The sequence below is a fragment of the Carassius auratus genome, unplaced genomic scaffold (genome assembly GCF_003368295.1).
Source record: "Carassius auratus strain Wakin unplaced genomic scaffold, ASM336829v1 scaf_tig00215750, whole genome shotgun sequence".
In the NCBI taxonomy this organism is placed as follows: Eukaryota; Metazoa; Chordata; class Actinopteri; order Cypriniformes; family Cyprinidae; genus Carassius; species Carassius auratus.
The window spans coordinates 62,562-77,224 of NW_020528225.1; the positions used below are offsets into that span (position 1 = coordinate 62,562).

The 14,663-nt window shown below is 50.3% G+C and overlaps 35 non-coding genes across 35 annotated transcripts; all 35 read left to right on the plus strand.

The window, feature by feature from the left end:
- Window positions 1–168: 168 nt before the first annotated feature.
- On the plus strand, window positions 169–258 carry trnar-ucu (transfer RNA arginine (anticodon UCU)). The gene is given in 2 exon segments: window positions 169–205; window positions 223–258. It is a non-coding gene; the product is annotated as a tRNA-Arg (tRNA).
- A 114-nt stretch (window positions 259–372) lies between these two features.
- On the plus strand, window positions 373–446 carry trnat-agu (transfer RNA threonine (anticodon AGU)). Its single transcript has one exon. It is a non-coding gene; the product is annotated as a tRNA-Thr (tRNA).
- A 486-nt stretch (window positions 447–932) lies between these two features.
- Window positions 933–1,006, plus strand: trnat-cgu (transfer RNA threonine (anticodon CGU)). Its single transcript has one exon. It is a non-coding gene; the product is annotated as a tRNA-Thr (tRNA).
- A 590-nt stretch (window positions 1,007–1,596) lies between these two features.
- On the plus strand, window positions 1,597–1,670 carry trnat-ugu (transfer RNA threonine (anticodon UGU)). The gene has a single exon. It is a non-coding gene; the product is annotated as a tRNA-Thr (tRNA).
- A 178-nt stretch (window positions 1,671–1,848) lies between these two features.
- trnar-ucu (transfer RNA arginine (anticodon UCU)) lies at window positions 1,849–1,938 on the plus strand. The gene is given in 2 exon segments: window positions 1,849–1,885; window positions 1,903–1,938. It is a non-coding gene; the product is annotated as a tRNA-Arg (tRNA).
- Window positions 1,939–2,052: 114 nt separating this feature from the next.
- On the plus strand, window positions 2,053–2,126 carry trnat-agu (transfer RNA threonine (anticodon AGU)). Its single transcript has one exon. It is a non-coding gene; the product is annotated as a tRNA-Thr (tRNA).
- Window positions 2,127–2,612: 486 nt separating this feature from the next.
- On the plus strand, window positions 2,613–2,686 carry trnat-cgu (transfer RNA threonine (anticodon CGU)). The gene has a single exon. It is a non-coding gene; the product is annotated as a tRNA-Thr (tRNA).
- A 590-nt stretch (window positions 2,687–3,276) lies between these two features.
- On the plus strand, window positions 3,277–3,350 carry trnat-ugu (transfer RNA threonine (anticodon UGU)). The gene has a single exon. It is a non-coding gene; the product is annotated as a tRNA-Thr (tRNA).
- Window positions 3,351–3,528: 178 nt separating this feature from the next.
- trnar-ucu (transfer RNA arginine (anticodon UCU)) lies at window positions 3,529–3,618 on the plus strand. The gene is given in 2 exon segments: window positions 3,529–3,565; window positions 3,583–3,618. It is a non-coding gene; the product is annotated as a tRNA-Arg (tRNA).
- Window positions 3,619–3,732: 114 nt separating this feature from the next.
- On the plus strand, window positions 3,733–3,806 carry trnat-agu (transfer RNA threonine (anticodon AGU)). The gene has a single exon. It is a non-coding gene; the product is annotated as a tRNA-Thr (tRNA).
- A 486-nt stretch (window positions 3,807–4,292) lies between these two features.
- Window positions 4,293–4,366, plus strand: trnat-cgu (transfer RNA threonine (anticodon CGU)). The gene has a single exon. It is a non-coding gene; the product is annotated as a tRNA-Thr (tRNA).
- A 590-nt stretch (window positions 4,367–4,956) lies between these two features.
- trnat-ugu (transfer RNA threonine (anticodon UGU)) lies at window positions 4,957–5,030 on the plus strand. The gene has a single exon. It is a non-coding gene; the product is annotated as a tRNA-Thr (tRNA).
- A 178-nt stretch (window positions 5,031–5,208) lies between these two features.
- On the plus strand, window positions 5,209–5,298 carry trnar-ucu (transfer RNA arginine (anticodon UCU)). The gene is given in 2 exon segments: window positions 5,209–5,245; window positions 5,263–5,298. It is a non-coding gene; the product is annotated as a tRNA-Arg (tRNA).
- A 114-nt stretch (window positions 5,299–5,412) lies between these two features.
- trnat-agu (transfer RNA threonine (anticodon AGU)) lies at window positions 5,413–5,486 on the plus strand. The gene has a single exon. It is a non-coding gene; the product is annotated as a tRNA-Thr (tRNA).
- Window positions 5,487–5,972: 486 nt separating this feature from the next.
- Window positions 5,973–6,046, plus strand: trnat-cgu (transfer RNA threonine (anticodon CGU)). Its single transcript has one exon. It is a non-coding gene; the product is annotated as a tRNA-Thr (tRNA).
- Window positions 6,047–6,636: 590 nt separating this feature from the next.
- Window positions 6,637–6,710, plus strand: trnat-ugu (transfer RNA threonine (anticodon UGU)). The gene has a single exon. It is a non-coding gene; the product is annotated as a tRNA-Thr (tRNA).
- Window positions 6,711–6,888: 178 nt separating this feature from the next.
- Window positions 6,889–6,978, plus strand: trnar-ucu (transfer RNA arginine (anticodon UCU)). The gene is given in 2 exon segments: window positions 6,889–6,925; window positions 6,943–6,978. It is a non-coding gene; the product is annotated as a tRNA-Arg (tRNA).
- Window positions 6,979–7,092: 114 nt separating this feature from the next.
- On the plus strand, window positions 7,093–7,166 carry trnat-agu (transfer RNA threonine (anticodon AGU)). The gene has a single exon. It is a non-coding gene; the product is annotated as a tRNA-Thr (tRNA).
- A 486-nt stretch (window positions 7,167–7,652) lies between these two features.
- Window positions 7,653–7,726, plus strand: trnat-cgu (transfer RNA threonine (anticodon CGU)). The gene has a single exon. It is a non-coding gene; the product is annotated as a tRNA-Thr (tRNA).
- A 590-nt stretch (window positions 7,727–8,316) lies between these two features.
- On the plus strand, window positions 8,317–8,390 carry trnat-ugu (transfer RNA threonine (anticodon UGU)). The gene has a single exon. It is a non-coding gene; the product is annotated as a tRNA-Thr (tRNA).
- Window positions 8,391–8,568: 178 nt separating this feature from the next.
- trnar-ucu (transfer RNA arginine (anticodon UCU)) lies at window positions 8,569–8,658 on the plus strand. Its single transcript is given in 2 exon segments — window positions 8,569–8,605; window positions 8,623–8,658. It is a non-coding gene; the product is annotated as a tRNA-Arg (tRNA).
- A 114-nt stretch (window positions 8,659–8,772) lies between these two features.
- On the plus strand, window positions 8,773–8,846 carry trnat-agu (transfer RNA threonine (anticodon AGU)). The gene has a single exon. It is a non-coding gene; the product is annotated as a tRNA-Thr (tRNA).
- A 486-nt stretch (window positions 8,847–9,332) lies between these two features.
- On the plus strand, window positions 9,333–9,406 carry trnat-cgu (transfer RNA threonine (anticodon CGU)). Its single transcript has one exon. It is a non-coding gene; the product is annotated as a tRNA-Thr (tRNA).
- Window positions 9,407–9,996: 590 nt separating this feature from the next.
- trnat-ugu (transfer RNA threonine (anticodon UGU)) lies at window positions 9,997–10,070 on the plus strand. The gene has a single exon. It is a non-coding gene; the product is annotated as a tRNA-Thr (tRNA).
- A 178-nt stretch (window positions 10,071–10,248) lies between these two features.
- On the plus strand, window positions 10,249–10,338 carry trnar-ucu (transfer RNA arginine (anticodon UCU)). The gene is given in 2 exon segments: window positions 10,249–10,285; window positions 10,303–10,338. It is a non-coding gene; the product is annotated as a tRNA-Arg (tRNA).
- Window positions 10,339–10,452: 114 nt separating this feature from the next.
- On the plus strand, window positions 10,453–10,526 carry trnat-agu (transfer RNA threonine (anticodon AGU)). The gene has a single exon. It is a non-coding gene; the product is annotated as a tRNA-Thr (tRNA).
- Window positions 10,527–11,012: 486 nt separating this feature from the next.
- trnat-cgu (transfer RNA threonine (anticodon CGU)) lies at window positions 11,013–11,086 on the plus strand. The gene has a single exon. It is a non-coding gene; the product is annotated as a tRNA-Thr (tRNA).
- A 590-nt stretch (window positions 11,087–11,676) lies between these two features.
- Window positions 11,677–11,750, plus strand: trnat-ugu (transfer RNA threonine (anticodon UGU)). The gene has a single exon. It is a non-coding gene; the product is annotated as a tRNA-Thr (tRNA).
- A 177-nt stretch (window positions 11,751–11,927) lies between these two features.
- On the plus strand, window positions 11,928–12,017 carry trnar-ucu (transfer RNA arginine (anticodon UCU)). The gene is given in 2 exon segments: window positions 11,928–11,964; window positions 11,982–12,017. It is a non-coding gene; the product is annotated as a tRNA-Arg (tRNA).
- Window positions 12,018–12,130: 113 nt separating this feature from the next.
- On the plus strand, window positions 12,131–12,204 carry trnat-agu (transfer RNA threonine (anticodon AGU)). Its single transcript has one exon. It is a non-coding gene; the product is annotated as a tRNA-Thr (tRNA).
- A 488-nt stretch (window positions 12,205–12,692) lies between these two features.
- Window positions 12,693–12,765, plus strand: trnat-cgu (transfer RNA threonine (anticodon CGU)). Its single transcript has one exon. It is a non-coding gene; the product is annotated as a tRNA-Thr (tRNA).
- Window positions 12,766–13,378: 613 nt separating this feature from the next.
- On the plus strand, window positions 13,379–13,452 carry trnat-ugu (transfer RNA threonine (anticodon UGU)). Its single transcript has one exon. It is a non-coding gene; the product is annotated as a tRNA-Thr (tRNA).
- A 174-nt stretch (window positions 13,453–13,626) lies between these two features.
- Window positions 13,627–13,716, plus strand: trnar-ucu (transfer RNA arginine (anticodon UCU)). Its single transcript is given in 2 exon segments — window positions 13,627–13,663; window positions 13,681–13,716. It is a non-coding gene; the product is annotated as a tRNA-Arg (tRNA).
- Window positions 13,717–13,828: 112 nt separating this feature from the next.
- Window positions 13,829–13,902, plus strand: trnat-agu (transfer RNA threonine (anticodon AGU)). Its single transcript has one exon. It is a non-coding gene; the product is annotated as a tRNA-Thr (tRNA).
- Window positions 13,903–14,385: 483 nt separating this feature from the next.
- Window positions 14,386–14,459, plus strand: trnat-cgu (transfer RNA threonine (anticodon CGU)). The gene has a single exon. It is a non-coding gene; the product is annotated as a tRNA-Thr (tRNA).
- Window positions 14,460–14,663: the final 204 nt, after the last annotated feature.

Below are 14,663 nucleotides of genomic sequence, written 5' to 3' on the forward strand. Positions count from 1 at the left end.
GGCTCTGCTATGTGGGTTCTTTCTGGGAAAGGAAGCCCTTACAGATACTCCGCTTTTCCAACCACATACCAATTGCAGAGACACCCACATATCTTGTCCTTCCCGCTCCCAAAATGCCTGAACTCAATTCAACGCACTGGCACAGCCAGGAAAAAAAGCTCCTCACATGGCTCTGTGGCGCAATGGATAGCGCATTGGACTTCTAGACTGCCAGATGAGGCCATTCAAAGGTTGTGGGTTCGAGTCCCACCAGAGTCGTTGCTATTGGCTTTCTGTTAATGGCGCTTGGCCAACAAACACATACTCTCTCTGGCCACCCCTCCAGACTTATAAAACTCGAAATCTCACTTTCTTGGAAGCTACGTGCAAGTTGGCGACGTGGCTTAGTTGGTTAAAGCGCCTGTCTAGTAAACAGGAGATCCTGGGTTCGAATCCCAGCGGTGCCTATGCTGGTGATCAAGTGACGCCTTGGGCTGTGAGGTTTTGCTCTCCGTTAAAAAGGGGGTGCAGAGGAGTGCCAGAGCAGCATGCAATTTAATTTGCGAACCACCCCTCAGATGCTGCCAAACAATGCTGGCCAGAGTCATCTCAGCGATGCAGCATGGCTCAGCTGGTCAAAGAGCTTGCCTTGCAAACAGGTGATCCTTGGTTTAGGACTGCTGCAAGCCTGGAAGGAGCTACTGCACGTGGGGCAGAGTGTAGCGCATTGGGCTTTTAGTCTCCGGTGTGAGGACATATAAAGTTTGTGGGTTCGAGTCAAAACAGATTGGTGACTTCTTGCCTTTTGTTTATCATTAAATTGCACGCTTATGCCCTCTGGCAACAGAAAGTTGTGAAAAATCTCATAAGCTGACCAGCACGTGGACCTTTGTCCTCACCGCTGGATGTTTTGATCAACTAGGTCACCCTCCCAGAGCTGTAGGGCTAGGCTTGGCGCCGTGGCTTAGTTGGTTAAAGCGTCTGTCTCGTAAACAGGAGATCCTGGGTTCAAATCCCAGCGGTGCCTTTAGCGTCCCCTGTGTGCCTCAAGCGAGTGCTTTTCTGAGATCGGACTGCAAACAGGGATAGCAAAGGCAGCAGGCGATTGCATTTCCAAACCAGATCCTGATAATGCTGACGATCTTTTGCACAGGTCAACACTTGCTGACAGGCTCTGTGGTACGATAGACAGCAAATTGGACTTCTAGACTGCCAGATGAGGCCATTCAAAGGTTAATTAATGGCACTTGGCCAACAAACCCAGAGGCTAGCTGGCCACCCCCGAATCAGTTGTCAAAAACACTCTTTTAGGCTGTGCAGAGCCTGGCCGTTGGCCTCTTATCTGGATGCTTTAATCCTCTAAGTGCCCCTCCCTGAGAGAGTGTGTTCAGGTTGGCGTCGTGGCTTAGTTGCTTAAAGCTTGTGTAGTAAATAGGACATACTGAATTCAAATCCCAGCACTGTCTTTGCTGGTAATCAAACACCACCTTGGGTTGTATGGTTTTGCTTTGCGCAATCATGCGGTAAAGAGGAGCGTCAGAGCAGCATGCGATTTCATTTGCCAACCACCCCTCAGCTGCTGCCGAACAATTCTGGCCCAAGTCAACAATGCAGCAGGGCGCCGTGGCTTAGCTGGTCAAAGCGCTTGTCTTGTAAACAGGCGATCCTGGGTTCGATTCCCAGCGGTGCCTTTTAACAGGTGGCTCTGCTATGTGGGTTCTTTCTGGGAAAGGAAGCCCTTACAGATACTCCGCTTTTCCAACCACATACCAATTGCAGAGACACCCACATATCTTGTCCTTCCCTCTCCCAAAATGCCTGAACTCAATTCAACGCACTGGCACAGCCAGGAAAAAAATCTTCTCACATGGCTCTGTGGCGCAATGGATAGCGCATTGGACTTCTAGACTGCCAGATGAGGCCATTCAAAGGTTGTGGGTTCGAGTCCCACCAGAGTCGTTGCTTTTGGCTTTCTGTTAATGGCGCTTGGCCAACAAACACATACTCTCTCTGGCCACCCCTCCAGACTTATAAAACTCGAAATCTCACTTTCTCGGAAGCTATGTGCAAGTTGGCGCCGTGGCTTAGTTGGTTAAAGCGCCTGTCTAGTAAACAGGAGATCCTGGGTTCGAATCCCAGCGGTGCCTATGCTGGTGATCAAGTGACGCCTTGGGCTGTGAGGTTTTGCTCTCCGTAAAAAAGGGGGTGCAGAGGAGTGCCAGAGCAGCATGCAATTTAATTTGCGAACCACCCCTCAGATGCTGCCGAACAATGCTGGCCAGAGTCATCTCAGCGATGCAGCATGGCTCAGCTGGTCAAAGAGCTTGCCTTGCAAACAGGTGATCCTTGGTTTAGGACTGCTGCAAGCCTGGAAGGAGCTACTGCACGTGGGGCAGAGTGTAGCGCATTGGGCTTTTAGTCTCCGGTGTGAGGACATATAAAGTTTGTGGGTTCGAGTCAAAACAGATTGGTGACTTCTTGCCTTTTGTTTATCATTAAATTGCACGCTTATGCCCTCTGGCAACAGAAAGTTGTGAAAAATCTCATAAGCTGACCAGCACGTGGACCTTTGTCCTCACCGCTGGATGTTTTGATCAACTAGGTCACCCTCCCAGAGCTGTAGGCCTAGGCTTGGCGCCGTGGCTTAGTTGGTTAAAGCGTCTGTCTCGTAAACAGGAGATCCTGGGTTCAAATCCCAGCGGTGCCTTTAGCGTCCCCTGTGTGCCTCAAGCGCGTGCTTTTCTGAGATCGGACTGCAAACAGGGATAGCAAAGGCAGCAGGCGATTGCATTTCCAAACCAGATCCTGATAATGCTGACGATCTTTTGCACAGGTCAACACTTGCTGACAGGCTCTGTGGTACGATAGACAGCAAATTGGACTTCTAGACTGCCAGATGAGGCCATTCAAAGGTTAATTAATGGCACTTGGCCAACAAACCCAGAGGCTAGCTGGCCACCCCCGAATCAGTTGTCAAAAACACTCTTTTAGGCTGTGCAGAGCCTGGCCGTTGGCCTCTTATCTGGATGCTTTAATCCTCTAAGTGCCCCTCCCTGAGAGAGTGTGTTCAGGTTGGCGTCGTGGCTTAGTTGCTTAAAGCTTGTGTAGTAAATAGGACATACTGAATTCAAATCCCAGCACTGTCTTTGCTGGTAATCAAACACCACCTTGGGTTGTATGGTTTTGCTTTGCGCAATCATGCGGTAAAGAGGAGCGTCAGAGCAGCATGCGATTTCATTTGCCAACCACCCCTCAGCTGCTGCCGAACAATTCTGGCCCAAGTCAACAATGCAGCAGGGCGCCGTGGCTTAGCTGGTCAAAGCGCTTGTCTTGTAAACAGGCGATCCTGGGTTCGATTCCCAGCGGTGCCTTTTAACAGGTGGCTCTGCTATGTGGGTTCTTTCTGGGAAAGGAAGCCCTTACAGATACTCCGCTTTTCCAACCACATACCAATTGCAGAGACACCCACATATCTTGTCCTTCCCTCTCCCAAAATGCCTGAACTCAATTCAACGCACTGGCACAGCCAGGAAAAAAATCTTCTCACATGGCTCTGTGGCGCAATGGATAGCGCATTGGACTTCTAGACTGCCAGATGAGGCCATTCAAAGGTTGTGGGTTCGAGTCCCACCAGAGTCGTTGCTTTTGGCTTTCTGTTAATGGCGCTTGGCCAACAAACACATACTCTCTCTGGCCACCCCTCCAGACTTATAAAACTCGAAATCTCACTTTCTCGGAAGCTATGTGCAAGTTGGCGCCGTGGCTTAGTTGGTTAAAGCGCCTGTCTAGTAAACAGGAGATCCTGGGTTCGAATCCCAGCGGTGCCTATGCTGGTGATCAAGTGACGCCTTGGGCTGTGAGGTTTTGCTCTCCGTAAAAAAGGGGGTGCAGAGGAGTGCCAGAGCAGCATGCAATTTAATTTGCGAACCACCCCTCAGATGCTGCCGAACAATGCTGGCCAGAGTCATCTCAGCGATGCAGCATGGCTCAGCTGGTCAAAGAGCTTGCCTTGCAAACAGGTGATCCTTGGTTTAGGACTGCTGCAAGCCTGGAAGGAGCTACTGCACGTGGGGCAGAGTGTAGCGCATTGGGCTTTTAGTCTCCGGTGTGAGGACATATAAAGTTTGTGGGTTCGAGTCAAAACAGATTGGTGACTTCTTGCCTTTTGTTTATCATTAAATTGCACGCTTATGCCCTCTGGCAACAGAAAGTTGTGAAAAATCTCATAAGCTGACCAGCACGTGGACCTTTGTCCTCACCGCTGGATGTTTTGATCAACTAGGTCACCCTCCCAGAGCTGTAGGCCTAGGCTTGGCGCCGTGGCTTAGTTGGTTAAAGCGTCTGTCTCGTAAACAGGAGATCCTGGGTTCAAATCCCAGCGGTGCCTTTAGCGTCCCCTGTGTGCCTCAAGCGCGTGCTTTTCTGAGATCGGACTGCAAACAGGGATAGCAAAGGCAGCAGGCGATTGCATTTCCAAACCAGATCCTGATAATGCTGACGATCTTTTGCACAGGTCAACACTTGCTGACAGGCTCTGTGGTACGATAGACAGCAAATTGGACTTCTAGACTGCCAGATGAGGCCATTCAAAGGTTAATTAATGGCACTTGGCCAACAAACCCAGAGGCTAGCTGGCCACCCCCGAATCAGTTGTCAAAAACACTCTTTTAGGCTGTGCAGAGCCTGGCCGTTGGCCTCTTATCTGGATGCTTTAATCCTCTAAGTGCCCCTCCCTGAGAGAGTGTGTTCAGGTTGGCGTCGTGGCTTAGTTGCTTAAAGCTTGTGTAGTAAATAGGACATACTGAATTCAAATCCCAGCACTGTCTTTGCTGGTAATCAAACACCACCTTGGGTTGTATGGTTTTGCTTTGCGCAATCATGCGGTAAAGAGGAGCGTCAGAGCAGCATGCGATTTCATTTGCCAACCACCCCTCAGCTGCTGCCGAACAATTCTGGCCCAAGTCAACAATGCAGCAGGGCGCCGTGGCTTAGCTGGTCAAAGCGCTTGTCTTGTAAACAGGCGATCCTGGGTTCGATTCCCAGCGGTGCCTTTTAACAGGTGGCTCTGCTATGTGGGTTCTTTCTGGGAAAGGAAGCCCTTACAGATACTCCGCTTTTCCAACCACATACCAATTGCAGAGACACCCACATATCTTGTCCTTCCCTCTCCCAAAATGCCTGAACTCAATTCAACGCACTGGCACAGCCAGGAAAAAAATCTTCTCACATGGCTCTGTGGCGCAATGGATAGCGCATTGGACTTCTAGACTGCCAGATGAGGCCATTCAAAGGTTGTGGGTTCGAGTCCCACCAGAGTCGTTGCTTTTGGCTTTCTGTTAATGGCGCTTGGCCAACAAACACATACTCTCTCTGGCCACCCCTCCAGACTTATAAAACTCGAAATCTCACTTTCTCGGAAGCTATGTGCAAGTTGGCGCCGTGGCTTAGTTGGTTAAAGCGCCTGTCTAGTAAACAGGAGATCCTGGGTTCGAATCCCAGCGGTGCCTATGCTGGTGATCAAGTGACGCCTTGGGCTGTGAGGTTTTGCTCTCCGTAAAAAAGGGGGTGCAGAGGAGTGCCAGAGCAGCATGCAATTTAATTTGCGAACCACCCCTCAGATGCTGCCGAACAATGCTGGCCAGAGTCATCTCAGCGATGCAGCATGGCTCAGCTGGTCAAAGAGCTTGCCTTGCAAACAGGTGATCCTTGGTTTAGGACTGCTGCAAGCCTGGAAGGAGCTACTGCACGTGGGGCAGAGTGTAGCGCATTGGGCTTTTAGTCTCCGGTGTGAGGACATATAAAGTTTGTGGGTTCGAGTCAAAACAGATTGGTGACTTCTTGCCTTTTGTTTATCATTAAATTGCACGCTTATGCCCTCTGGCAACAGAAAGTTGTGAAAAATCTCATAAGCTGACCAGCACGTGGACCTTTGTCCTCACCGCTGGATGTTTTGATCAACTAGGTCACCCTCCCAGAGCTGTAGGCCTAGGCTTGGCGCCGTGGCTTAGTTGGTTAAAGCGTCTGTCTCGTAAACAGGAGATCCTGGGTTCAAATCCCAGCGGTGCCTTTAGCGTCCCCTGTGTGCCTCAAGCGCGTGCTTTTCTGAGATCGGACTGCAAACAGGGATAGCAAAGGCAGCAGGCGATTGCATTTCCAAACCAGATCCTGATAATGCTGACGATCTTTTGCACAGGTCAACACTTGCTGACAGGCTCTGTGGTACGATAGACAGCAAATTGGACTTCTAGACTGCCAGATGAGGCCATTCAAAGGTTAATTAATGGCACTTGGCCAACAAACCCCGAGGCTAGCTGGCCACCCCCAAATCAGTTGTCAAAAACACTCTTTTAGGCTGTGCAGAGCCTGGCCGTTGGCCTCTTATCTGGATGCTTTAATCCTCTAAGTGCCCCTCCCTGAGAGAGTGTGTTCAGGTTGGCGTCGTGGCTTAGTTGCTTAAAGCTTGTGTAGTAAATAGGACATACTGAATTCAAATCCCAGCACTGTCTTTGCTGGTAATCAAACACCACCTTGGGTTGTATGGTTTTGCTTTGCGCAATCATGCGGTAAAGAGGAGCGTCAGAGCAGCATGCGATTTCATTTGCCAACCACCCCTCAGCTGCTGCCGAACAATTCTGGCCCAAGTCAACAATGCAGCAGGGCGCCGTGGCTTAGCTGGTCAAAGCGCTTGTCTTGTAAACAGGCGATCCTGGGTTCGATTCCCAGCGGTGCCTTTTAACAGGTGGCTCTGCTATGTGGGTTCTTTCTGGGAAAGGAAGCCCTTACAGATACTCCGCTTTTCCAACCACATACCAATTGCAGAGACACCCACATATCTTGTCCTTCCCTCTCCCAAAATGCCTGAACTCAATTCAACGCACTGGCACAGCCAGGAAAAAAATCTTCTCACATGGCTCTGTGGCGCAATGGATAGCGCATTGGACTTCTAGACTGCCAGATGAGGCCATTCAAAGGTTGTGGGTTCGAGTCCCACCAGAGTCGTTGCTTTTGGCTTTCTGTTAATGGCGCTTGGCCAACAAACACATACTCTCTCTGGCCACCCCTCCAGACTTATAAAACTCGAAATCTCACTTTCTCGGAAGCTATGTGCAAGTTGGCGCCGTGGCTTAGTTGGTTAAAGCGCCTGTCTAGTAAACAGGAGATCCTGGGTTCGAATCCCAGCGGTGCCTATGCTGGTGATCAAGTGACGCCTTGGGCTGTGAGGTTTTGCTCTCCGTAAAAAAGGGGGTGCAGAGGAGTGCCAGAGCAGCATGCAATTTAATTTGCGAACCACCCCTCAGATGCTGCCGAACAATGCTGGCCAGAGTCATCTCAGCGATGCAGCATGGCTCAGCTGGTCAAAGAGCTTGCCTTGCAAACAGGTGATCCTTGGTTTAGGACTGCTGCAAGCCTGGAAGGAGCTACTGCACGTGGGGCAGAGTGTAGCGCATTGGGCTTTTAGTCTCCGGTGTGAGGACATATAAAGTTTGTGGGTTCGAGTCAAAACAGATTGGTGACTTCTTGCCTTTTGTTTATCATTAAATTGCACGCTTATGCCCTCTGGCAACAGAAAGTTGTGAAAAATCTCATAAGCTGACCAGCACGTGGACCTTTGTCCTCACCGCTGGATGTTTTGATCAACTAGGTCACCCTCCCAGAGCTGTAGGCCTAGGCTTGGCGCCGTGGCTTAGTTGGTTAAAGCGTCTGTCTCGTAAACAGGAGATCCTGGGTTCAAATCCCAGCGGTGCCTTTAGCGTCCCCTGTGTGCCTCAAGCGCGTGCTTTTCTGAGATCGGACTGCAAACAGGGATAGCAAAGGCAGCAGGCGATTGCATTTCCAAACCAGATCCTGATAATGCTGACGATCTTTTGCACAGGTCAACACTTGCTGACAGGCTCTGTGGTACGATAGACAGCAAATTGGACTTCTAGACTGCCAGATGAGGCCATTCAAAGGTTAATTAATGGCACTTGGCCAACAAACCCCGAGGCTAGCTGGCCACCCCCAAATCAGTTGTCAAAAACACTCTTTTAGGCTGTGCAGAGCCTGGCCGTTGGCCTCTTATCTGGATGCTTTAATCCTCTAAGTGCCCCTCCCTGAGAGAGTGTGTTCAGGTTGGCGTCGTGGCTTAGTTGCTTAAAGCTTGTGTAGTAAATAGGACATACTGAATTCAAATCCCAGCACTGTCTTTGCTGGTAATCAAACACCACCTTGGGTTGTATGGTTTTGCTTTGCGCAATCATGCGGTAAAGAGGAGCGTCAGAGCAGCATGCGATTTCATTTGCCAACCACCCCTCAGCTGCTGCCGAACAATTCTGGCCCAAGTCAACAATGCAGCAGGGCGCCGTGGCTTAGCTGGTCAAAGCGCTTGTCTTGTAAACAGGCGATCCTGGGTTCGATTCCCAGCGGTGCCTTTTAACAGGTGGCTCTGCTATGTGGGTTCTTTCTGGGAAAGGAAGCCCTTACAGATACTCCGCTTTTCCAACCACATACCAATTGCAGAGACACCCACATATCTTGTCCTTCCCTCTCCCAAAATGCCTGAACTCAATTCAACGCACTGGCACAGCCAGGAAAAAAATCTTCTCACATGGCTCTGTGGCGCAATGGATAGCGCATTGGACTTCTAGACTGCCAGATGAGGCCATTCAAAGGTTGTGGGTTCGAGTCCCACCAGAGTCGTTGCTTTTGGCTTTCTGTTAATGGCGCTTGGCCAACAAACACATACTCTCTCTGGCCACCCCTCCAGACTTATAAAACTCGAAATCTCACTTTCTCGGAAGCTATGTGCAAGTTGGCGCCGTGGCTTAGTTGGTTAAAGCGCCTGTCTAGTAAACAGGAGATCCTGGGTTCGAATCCCAGCGGTGCCTATGCTGGTGATCAAGTGACGCCTTGGGCTGTGAGGTTTTGCTCTCCGTAAAAAAGGGGGTGCAGAGGAGTGCCAGAGCAGCATGCAATTTAATTTGCGAACCACCCCTCAGATGCTGCCGAACAATGCTGGCCAGAGTCATCTCAGCGATGCAGCATGGCTCAGCTGGTCAAAGAGCTTGCCTTGCAAACAGGTGATCCTTGGTTTAGGACTGCTGCAAGCCTGGAAGGAGCTACTGCACGTGGGGCAGAGTGTAGCGCATTGGGCTTTTAGTCTCCGGTGTGAGGACATATAAAGTTTGTGGGTTCGAGTCAAAACAGATTGGTGACTTCTTGCCTTTTGTTTATCATTAAATTGCACGCTTATGCCCTCTGGCAACAGAAAGTTGTGAAAAATCTCATAAGCTGACCAGCACGTGGACCTTTGTCCTCACCGCTGGATGTTTTGATCAACTAGGTCACCCTCCCAGAGCTGTAGGCCTAGGCTTGGCGCCGTGGCTTAGTTGGTTAAAGCGTCTGTCTCGTAAACAGGAGATCCTGGGTTCAAATCCCAGCGGTGCCTTTAGCGTCCCCTGTGTGCCTCAAGCGCGTGCTTTTCTGAGATCGGACTGCAAACAGGGATAGCAAAGGCAGCAGGCGATTGCATTTCCAAACCAGATCCTGATAATGCTGACGATCTTTTGCACAGGTCAACACTTGCTGACAGGCTCTGTGGTACGATAGACAGCAAATTGGACTTCTAGACTGCCAGATGAGGCCATTCAAAGGTTAATTAATGGCACTTGGCCAACAAACCCCGAGGCTAGCTGGCCACCCCCAAATCAGTTGTCAAAAACACTCTTTTAGGCTGTGCAGAGCCTGGCCGTTGGCCTCTTATCTGGATGCTTTAATCCTCTAAGTGCCCCTCCCTGAGAGAGTGTGTTCAGGTTGGCGTCGTGGCTTAGTTGCTTAAAGCTTGTGTAGTAAATAGGACATACTGAATTCAAATCCCAGCACTGTCTTTGCTGGTAATCAAACACCACCTTGGGTTGTATGGTTTTGCTTTGCGCAATCATGCGGTAAAGAGGAGCGTCAGAGCAGCATGCGATTTCATTTGCCAACCACCCCTCAGCTGCTGCCGAACAATTCTGGCCCAAGTCAACAATGCAGCAGGGCGCCGTGGCTTAGCTGGTCAAAGCGCTTGTCTTGTAAACAGGCGATCCTGGGTTCGATTCCCAGCGGTGCCTTTTAACAGGTGGCTCTGCTATGTGGGTTCTTTCTGGGAAAGGAAGCCCTTACAGATACTCCGCTTTTCCAACCACATACCAATTGCAGAGACACCCACATATCTTGTCCTTCCCTCTCCCAAAATGCCTGAACTCAATTCAACGCACTGGCACAGCCAGGAAAAAAATCTTCTCACATGGCTCTGTGGCGCAATGGATAGCGCATTGGACTTCTAGACTGCCAGATGAGGCCATTCAAAGGTTGTGGGTTCGAGTCCCACCAGAGTCGTTGCTTTTGGCTTTCTGTTAATGGCGCTTGGCCAACAAACACATACTCTCTCTGGCCACCCCTCCAGACTTATAAAACTCGAAATCTCACTTTCTCGGAAGCTATGTGCAAGTTGGCGCCGTGGCTTAGTTGGTTAAAGCGCCTGTCTAGTAAACAGGAGATCCTGGGTTCGAATCCCAGCGGTGCCTATGCTGGTGATCAAGTGACGCCTTGGGCTGTGAGGTTTTGCTCTCCGTAAAAAAGGGGGTGCAGAGGAGTGCCAGAGCAGCATGCAATTTAATTTGCGAACCACCCCTCAGATGCTGCCGAACAATGCTGGCCAGAGTCATCTCAGCGATGCAGCATGGCTCAGCTGGTCAAAGAGCTTGCCTTGCAAACAGGTGATCCTTGGTTTAGGACTGCTGCAAGCCTGGAAGGAGCTACTGCACGTGGGGCAGAGTGTAGCGCATTGGGCTTTTAGTCTCCGGTGTGAGGACATATAAAGTTTGTGGGTTCGAGTCAAAACAGATTGGTGACTTCTTGCCTTTTGTTTATCATTAAATTGCACGCTTATGCCCTCTGGCAACAGAAAGTTGTGAAAAATCTCATAAGCTGACCAGCACGTGGACCTTTGTCCTCACCGCTGGATGTTTTGATCAACTAGGTCACCCTCCCAGAGCTGTAGGCCTAGGCTTGGCGCCGTGGCTTAGTTGGTTAAAGCGTCTGTCTCGTAAACAGGAGATCCTGGGTTCAAATCCCAGCGGTGCCTTTAGCGTCCCCTGTGTGCCTCAAGCGCGTGCTTTTCTGAGATCGGACTGCAAACAGGGATAGCAAAGGCAGCAGGCGATTGCATTTCCAAACCAGATCCTGATAATGCTGACGATCTTTTGCACAGGTCAACACTTGCTGACAGGCTCTGTGGTACGATAGACAGCAAATTGGACTTCTAGACTGCCAGATGAGGCCATTCAAAGGTTAATTAATGGCACTTGGCCAACAAACCCCGAGGCTAGCTGGCCACCCCCAAATCAGTTGTCAAAAACACTCTTTTAGGCTGTGCAGAGCCTGGCCGTTGGCCTCTTATCTGGATGCTTTAATCCTCTAAGTGCCCCTCCCTGAGAGAGTGTGTTCAGGTTGGCGTCGTGGCTTAGTTGCTTAAAGCTTGTGTAGTAAATAGGACATACTGAATTCAAATCCCAGCACTGTCTTTGCTGGTAATCAAACACCACCTTGGGTTGTATGGTTTTGCTTTGCGCAATCATGCGGTAAAGAGGAGCGTCAGAGCAGCATGCGATTTCATTTGCCAACCACCCCTCAGCTGCTGCCGAACAATTCTGGCCCAAGTCAACAATGCAGCAGGGCGCCGTGGCTTAGCTGGTCAAAGCGCTTGTCTTGTAAACAGGCGATCCTGGGTTCGATTCCCAGCGGTGCCTTTTAACAGGTGGCTCTGCTATGTGGGTTCTTTCTGGGAAAGGAAGCCCTTACAGATACTCCGCTTTTCCAACCACATACCAATTGCAGAGACACCCACATATCTTGTCCTTCCCTCTCCCAAAATGCCTGAACTCAATTCAACGCACTGGCACAGCCAGGAAAAAAATCTCTCACATGGCTCTGTGGCGCAATGGATAGCGCATTGGACTTCTAGACTGCCAGATGAGGCCATTCAAAGGTTGTGGGTTCGAGTCCCACCAGAGTCGTTGCTTTGGCTTTCTGTTAATGGCGCTTGGCCAACAAACACATACTCTCTCTGGCCACCCCTCCAGACTTATAAAACTCGAAATCTCACTTTCTCGGAAGCTATGTGCAAGTTGGCGCCGTGGCTTAGTTGGTTAAAGCGCCTGTCTAGTAAACAGGAGATCCTGGGTTCGAATCCCAGCGGTGCCTATGCTGGTGATCAAGTGACGCCTTGGGCTGTGAGTTTTGCTCTCCGTTAAAAAAGGGGGTGCAGAGGAGTGCCAGAGCAGCATGCAATTTAATTTGCGAACCACCCCTCAGATGCTGCCGAACAATGCTGGCCAGAGTCATCTCAGCGATGCAGCATGGCTCAGCTGGTCAAAGAGCTTGCCTTGCAAACAGGTGATCCTTGGTTTAGGACTGCTGCAAGCCTGGAAGGAGCTACTTGCAGCTGGGGGCAGAGTGTAGCGCATTGGGCTTTTAGTCTCCGGTGTGAGGACATATAAAGTTTGTGGTTCGAGTCAAAAACAGATTGGTGACTTCTTGCCTTTTGTTTATCATTAAATTGCACGCTTATGCCCTCTGGCAACAGAAAGTTGTGAAAAATCTCATTAAGCTGACCAGCACGTGGACCTTTGTCCCACCGCTGGATGTTTTGATCAACTAGGTCACCCTCCCAGAGCTGTAGGCCTAGGCTTGGCGCCGTGGCTTAGTGGTTAAAGCGTCTGTCTCGTAAACAGGAGATCCTGGGTTCAAATCCCAGCGGTGCCTTTAGCGTCCCCTGTGTGCCTCAAGCGCGTGCTTTTCTGAGATCGGACTGCAAAACAGGGATAGCAAAGCAGCAGGCGATTGCATTTCCAAACCAGATCCTGATAATGCATTTCCAAACCAGATCCTGATAATGCTGACGATCTTTTTGCACAGGTCAACACTTGCTGACAGGCTCTGTGGTACGATAGACAGCAAATTGGACTTCTAGACTGCCAGATGAGGCCATTCAAAGGTTAATTAATGGCACTGGCCAACAAACCCAGAGGCTAGCTGGCCACCCGAATCAGTTGTCAAAAACACTCTTTTAGGCTGTGCAGAGCCTGGCCGTTGGCCTCTTATCTGGATGCTTTAATCCTCTAAGTGCCCCTCCCTGAGAGAGTGTGTTCAGGTTGCGCCGTGGCTTAGTTGCTTAAAGCTTGTGTAGTAAATAGGACATACTGAATTCAAATCCCAGCACTGTCTTTGCTGGTAATCAAACACCACCTTGGGTTGTATGGTTTTGCTTTGCGCAATCATGCGGTAAAGAGGAGCGTCAGAGCAACATGCGATTTCATTTGCCAACCACCCCTCAGCTGCTGCCGAACAATTCTGACCCAAGTCAACAATGCAGCAGGGCGCCGTGGCTTAGCTGGTCAAAGCGCTTGTCTTGTAAACAGGCGATCCTGGGTTCGATTCCCAGCGGTGCCTTTTAACAGGTGGCTCTGCTATGTGGGTTCTTTCTGGGAAAGGAAGCCCTTACAGATACTCCGCTTTTCCAACCACATACCAATTGCAGAGACACCCACATCTTGTCCTTCCCGCTCCCAAAATGCCTGAACTCAATTCAACGCACTGGCACAGCCAGGAAAAAACTCCTCACATGGCTCTGTGGCGCAATGGATAGCGCATTGGACTTCTAGACTGCCAGATGAGGCCATTCAAAGGTTGTGGGTTCGAGTCCCACCAGAGTCGTTGCTTTTGCTTTCTGTTAATGGCGCTTGGCCAACAAACACATATCTCTCTGGCCACCCCTCCAGACTTATAAAACTCGAAATCTCACTTTCTTGGAAGCTACGTGCAAGTTGGCGCCGTGGCTTAGTTGGTTAAAGCGCCTGTCTAGTAAACAGGAGATCCTGGGTTCGAATCCCAGCGGTGCCTATGCTGGTGATCAAGTGACGCCTTGGGCTGTGAGGTTTTGCTCTCCGTAAAAAAGGGGTGCAGAGGAGTGCCAGAGCAGCATGCAATTTAATTTGCGAACCACCCCTCAGATGCTGCCGAACAATGCTGGCCAGAGTCATCTCAGCGATGCAGCATGGCTCAGCTGGTCAAAGAGCTTGCCTTGCAAACAGGTGATCCTTGGTTTAGGACTGCTGCAAGCCTGGAAGGAGCTACTGCACGTGGGGCAGAGTGTAGCGCATTGGGCTTTAGTCTCCGGTGTGAGGACATATAAAGTTTGTGGGTTCGAGTCAAAACAGATTGGTGACTTCTTGCCTTTGTTTATCATTAAATTGCACGCTTATGCCCTCTGGCAACAGAAAGTTGTGAAAAATCTCATAAGCTGACCAGCACGTGGACCTTTGTCCTCACCGCTGGATGTTTTGATCAACTAGGTCACCCTCCCAGAGCTGTAGGGCTAGGCTTGGCGCCGTGGCTTAGTTGGTTAAAGCGTCTGTCTCGTAAACAGGAGATCCTGGGTTCAAATCCCAGCGGTGCCTTTAGCGTCCCCTGTGTGCCTCAAGCGCGTGCTTTTCTGAGATCGGACTGCAAACAGGGATAGCAAAGGCAGCAGGCGATTGCATTTCCAAACCAGATCCTGATAATGCTGACGATCTTTTGCACAGGTCAACACTTGCTGACAGGCTCTGTGGTACGATAGACAGCAAACTGGACTTCTAGACTGGCCAGATGAGGCCATTCAA